This window comes from Myotis lucifugus, unplaced genomic scaffold, assembly GCF_000147115.1.
Source record: "Myotis lucifugus unplaced genomic scaffold, Myoluc2.0 scaffold_77, whole genome shotgun sequence".
Lineage (NCBI taxonomy): Eukaryota > Metazoa > Chordata > Mammalia > Chiroptera > Vespertilionidae > Myotis > Myotis lucifugus.
Genome location: NW_005871125.1, coordinates 2,315,072 through 2,321,071, shown reverse-complemented (window position 1 = coordinate 2,321,071; position 6,000 = coordinate 2,315,072).

Genomic DNA, 6,000 nt, shown 5'->3' with positions numbered 1-6,000 from the left:
TTTCAGTCATATCTGGCCCCATAATAGATGGTCATGTATCTGTCTGCCTTCCCTGGCCCCATTTTAGAAAGCTCAATAAGAAAGTATGTGCTGTGTGTATTTAGGAATCTATTAGAAAAAAAGTAGGATGATTTGATATTCACATAATCTCTCCACAATATTTTGATAGTTTGTTCTCTAAAATCAAGCAGCAACGAGTAAGCTTATGCCACAAGCCCTGATTCTCACTGCTGTGGGATCACAGCGTTCTTGCCTGACAGACTCATCCTGCCTCGTGGCAACAGCTCATGTCATGTCATCTATTTTCAGCTCACATAAATTTTTTTTAAATTAAAATTTAAAAAAAAGTTTTCAAAAATACTTCCTCCTAGTCTAATTTTTTTATTCTTTAAATTCTTTGGTGATTTTTAAATTAAAATATAAAGATACACTAGTTCAGCCTAGTATCCTATCTCAAAATAACACTGCAAGATGTTTTATGGAATGTGGGAGAGAACAACCTTTCTATTTCCTCAGAGAGATCCTGTATCCTGTGTTCTATATTTTAAAATGGAAATCAAAATGAGCAAATTCAGAAAAACTATTCCAAAGCTATGTGTGTGTGTGTGTGTGTGGCGGCGGGTAGGGGGGAAGGAGGGGGTCAGCTAAAGTATAGCTCCAACACTCCTTGACAGTCCTCCCATGAAGTGATAGAATCTGGGGGGACTGTGATTGGTTTGACCAATTGAGTATGGCAGAAATCACACTGTATGACTTCAGGGCTGGGTCATAAATAGACAATTTGGCTCCTATCTGGTTCTCTTGGAATGCTTGCTTTCAGAATGCTCCCTCTCAGAATCTAGCCACTAAGCAGTGGTTCTCAACCTTCCTAATGCCGCGACCCTTTAATACAGTTCCTCATGTTGTGGTGACCCCCAACCATAAAATTATTTTCGTTGCTACTTCATAACTGTAATTTTGCTACTGTTATGAATCATAATGTAAATATCTGATATGCAGGATGTATTTTCAGGGGTCATGACCCACAGGTTGAGAACCGCTGCGACTAATGTGTGAGATGCCCAAACCTGAGAGACCACGGGCAGGTGCTTTAGTCAATAGTGCCAGCTAAGCCCAGCCTTTGAGTCATCCCAACTGTTATGGGGTTGAATTGTATCTCCCAAAAAGATATGTTGAAGTCTAATCCCGCCCCCCAATACCTCATAATGTGATCTTATTTGGACACAGTGATTGCAGATGTAATTAGTTAAGATGAAGTCATATTGGAAAAGGGTGGGACCTTAACATGTCCTTATCAAAGCGAGAACACCCTGTGAAGACAAAGACACACAGAGAAGATGTGCATGTAAAGGCAGAGGCAGAGATTGAAATTATGTTGCCACAAACCAAGGGACACCTGGAGACTACCAGAAGCTGGAAGATACAAAGAAGGATTCTTCTCTAGAGGCTTTAGAGGGGGGAAGACCCTGCCAAGACCTTGATTTTAAACTTTTAGACTCCAGAACTGTGAAAAAATACTTTTCTATTAATTTAAGCAACCCAATTTTTAGTATTTTGTTACAGCATCCCTAGGAAACTAACATACCAGCCCAGGTGCCAGACATGTGAGTGATGAAGCCTTGGTGAAGCCAGCCCCAGCCAATTGCATCTTCCTAGCTGAGGAACCAGACATTGTAGAATAGACAACATCCCCACTGTACTCTGAAGTCTTGCCTCACAGAATATGTGAATAAGATGGTTGTTATTTAATGCTTCTAAGAATTGAGTATTTTTCAGGTGCCTCGCTCTACACTATACAAAGGACCAACCAGTCACCTCTACTCTGAAAGTGTGCTGAGCATCAGAGGTGTCCATCAACAAAAAAGAGGAACTCAACTGGCTGTCCTGTGGGAAGTATGAGCATTGAGCCAGAAGTAACAGGTACTATAAGCCAGACAACGCTATAAGATTTCACATGGATTGTCTCATTTAACCTTCCAACAGCCCAATGAAGTAGGGCTATTTTAATAAAAGAGGACCCTGACACACTAAGAGATTAGAGACCTGCCAAGTCACACAGTTGGTACGTGGCAAAACATAGGCTTCATTCACAGTTAGGAAACTGACACCAAGAGTCAAGTGTAGTCATTGAAAAAAGTGGATGTGCTGCAGCTATTTTCAGTGGCCCAAGTGTTTATTTGCTTACTTAGTGGACATTAATGAGTTCTGTTCTGTGTCACTGTGTCCTTTAGGGAAGGCATGTCTAATGGAAGATTCAGATGTACAAATAGATACTCTTTCCTTTTTATTCAGTCCAAAGTTGAATTACTTAAAAAGAAACTATAGTAATTAGGAAAATAAAGCAAACAAGAGAAAAGGAACAATGGAGTTTCTTTGCAGATAGAAGCAGTGAGAAAGTTGAGGTCAAATGTAGTTAAAGTTCTTAACTAGATAACAGAGGTTTGGGGTAAATCAAGAAGTGGAATGTGAAATTCAGCTGTGACCTGGTCCCATGTGCCATATTCCCTCAGTGCCACACGGCATCTGATAAGATCAGATCCAGGACAGCTGGGACAAAAACATTTATGACCACATCCAGATGAGTTCACTTTTGAATTGCATTTTCCCCTCAATCAAAATGCACACTTTGAGGTCCTAAAGGAGAGGGAAAAGGAGGAAAAGGCAGAGATAATAAGTTCAATAGGAGCAGGTGTTCTCCTGCTCTCCTACTGCTCACCACACTGCCTCAGAGTGGTCACCTGGGCAGATGTGTAGAGAAATGAATTCCAGACACAGGGAAGATGCCTGTCATGGATCACCCTGTCATCCAATCAATCCAGGGTGAGGGTGTTGCACTTTTGCAAAACTGGCAGAAATAGTTCAATTAAGTCCCTAGAACTTGACCTCATCCTGGATTTTTGTCCCCTCAACCTAGTCACAGTTACTTTACCTTTTTTTTTCAAATGGAATGTTCCATCAGCAACTTAAAATAGTTTCAAAACATGTTTCACAGAAAAGAGAAAAGTTCAAGGTTACATGAAGCTGGCTCAATCATGTTGTGAGCTAAGATGAGAACTTTAATTTTTATTTCTGGTATATTTTATTGCAGCTTTAAAGGGAGAGAGTGAAAGACATTTGGGGATGTTAGGTCAGGAAGGAGTGGCCTGCACCAGTCCAGAATTTATGCAGACTCTCTCTCACATCCAGTACCCATTAGTTGTCAGTGAGAAATGGAGGAAACTGAAATTTCTAAAAGCCAAACAGCTTTCTTTGCTTCTATTCACCAGACAGCAACTCATTACCTACTGGGTACAGAGTGAGGGAGACATATTTCTATAGAACATACCATGTCTGCTTTTGAGGACCTTTTATCACCTTATTAATTGTCTTTATTGTGTCTAATGGATATGCAGCCAGGACTACAACCAGAGCATACCTGGTTTTAGAATTCTTCCATTTCCCAAAGAGAGGTGCTTTAAAACTCTTAATAATATTTGTCCTTTTTCCATGAGTTAAGTAAATGAGATTGGGATGGACAGGTGATAAAAGATCCATTGGGAGGAAGACCTCTTTGAGTCTCTTTGTCACATCTAATAGTGAGTGAGGATATGACAGATGAAGGATATTTCCCTCATTGGATTAACTTTGGTGTGAGAAGCAGTGAAGTTGGAGCCCTCTAGGCCAGACATTTTGGGGTTGAATTCCAGCTCTGCAATTTATCAGCTGTGTAATTTTAAACAATGACTCAATCTCTCTTGGTCCCTCTTCCTCATCTGCAAAATGGGGATAATAATAGCATCTACCTCCTAGGGTAGCTGTAACTTTGAGTTAATATAGGAAAGACCCTTTAATAACTGTCATAATGTGTTTGCTATTATAGTATTCATGTAGAAAAGGGAGAATAAGGTGAGGCAATTGAGATCCTGAAAGATAGAAAGCTAGTCCCAGATTCTGGGTCCTCCTTCAGAAACCACTTTAATCATTAGCATCGATGATGGTTCTCCCATCCTTGTGGAAAACACAGTCAGAAGCAAGAAAGAACCCTTAATACTTATTCTCAAATCACCAGAAACCTATAGGAAGTCACAGAAAACCAAAGTGAGAACTCTATCTTGTTAACAAACTGCCTTATGTTGTACAATTTATAGGGCTAATTAGTTAAGGATTATTTGACAAACATTTGGTAAGAAAAGTATCAAGGGATTGGTAAGGTTCAGTGGATTTGCAGATCTGTCAAATTCTTCAATGCAGAAAAGTAGAGTGAGTAGTAAATGGATAAGAGAAGGTAAACCATGAAGGTTATGCTCTTTTTGATCCTGTCCCAGATCAGTCCTTAATCCATATAAGTGTTCTTTTAAAAATCTCCTCTTTTAGGAGTTTATATCCTTTGAAGTTTATAACCCTCCTCTAAGCACAATGCCCGACACAGAGCACTTCTGGTTTTTAAAAAAGAATGACTGGATGGGTGGATGGATGGGTGATAGATAGATGATAGATAGATGATAGATAGATAGATAGATAGATAGATAGATAGATAGATGATAGACATTTATTCAAATACCTGACCCGTTTGAAAGACAAGTATCTGGTGTTTTTTGTTTTTTTTCCCCACAAATCCCCAAGATCTTAATTATGGAAACTTCTAGAAATTTACCCAAATCAGTTTTCTGTATAGCACAGGCTTCTTGTGCATATCATTATAACACAAATTGTCTTTTCAATTTCCACTAAAATTTTATCTCTCGCTTGATGAGCAATTTTTGTACTAGCTGAGACCAGCTGAAACTGTTTCACAAAGTACTTTTTTCTGGAAAATAAATGGTGAATTACTTATATTCTTAGAACCGGGTCACTGCTGAATTTCACATTCCACTGCTTGATTTACCCCAAACTTCTGTTTTCTAGTTAAGAACTATAACTGTCCTCGACCTCAACTTTCTCTTTACTTCTATTAGCAGTGGGTTAACTTTCTTTTCAAATGTTTTTTAAACCCACAGAAAAATCTAGTTCTTTTTATTTCATGAATACCATCATGAGATGTGGAGGTCTGGGCAGTTGGCTAGGTGAACTCAGTACCTAAAGGTTTTGATCTCACATACCAGTCTGGAAATATGACATATCATCGAACTTGCTTCCAACTTGAGTCCCCAACTTGAAATGATCTAATATCTCAATTTGCAGGCCACCTTTATATGAGTTTACATATATACATGTTTTTTATATATATAATTATAGCTAACACTTGTATGACTTTATCATCATAAATAAAACACCTCAGTACCATCCAAATCTCATATATACAACTATCTAAAGCAGCGGTTCTCAACCTGTGGGTCGCGACCATCGGAAAACACAGATAGCATATCAGATATTTATATTACGATTCATAACAGTAGCAAAATTACAGTTATGAAGTAGCAACGAAAATAATTTTATGGTTGAGGGTCACCATAACATGAGGAACTATATTAAAGGGTTGTGGCATTAGGAAGGTTGAAAACCACTGATTCTAAAGAATGTGACATCAGCCTGGCCAGCATGGCTCAGTGGTTGAGCATCAACCTATGAACCAAGAGGTCACTGGTTTGATACCTGGTCAGGGCACATGCTCAGTTAAGGGATCTATCCCCAGTTGGGGACATGCAGGAGGCAGCCAATCAATGATTCTCTCTCATCATTGATGTTTCTGATGTTTCTTCCTTTCCCTTCCTCTCTGAAATCAATAAAAATATATTTTAAAAAATGTGACATCAATATCATCAATATTTCAAAAACATTTTCTATAAAGTAAGACAATATTTGTTCAATCAGTGAGGAAGGCCTTCACTTTTTTCAGGTAAGATAATATAGTGTCTATTTGGAAATAATGCCATTTACTTTAAGATTTAGAAATGAGGAAATATTTTTTATAAAGAATTATATCAAATAGTATGTTCTGTGAGATAGTATATGCACCTCATGTATATATATCCTTGCTTTGTGGGTTGGTCTTTCAGTTCCTATTTCAGGAATTCAAAAACC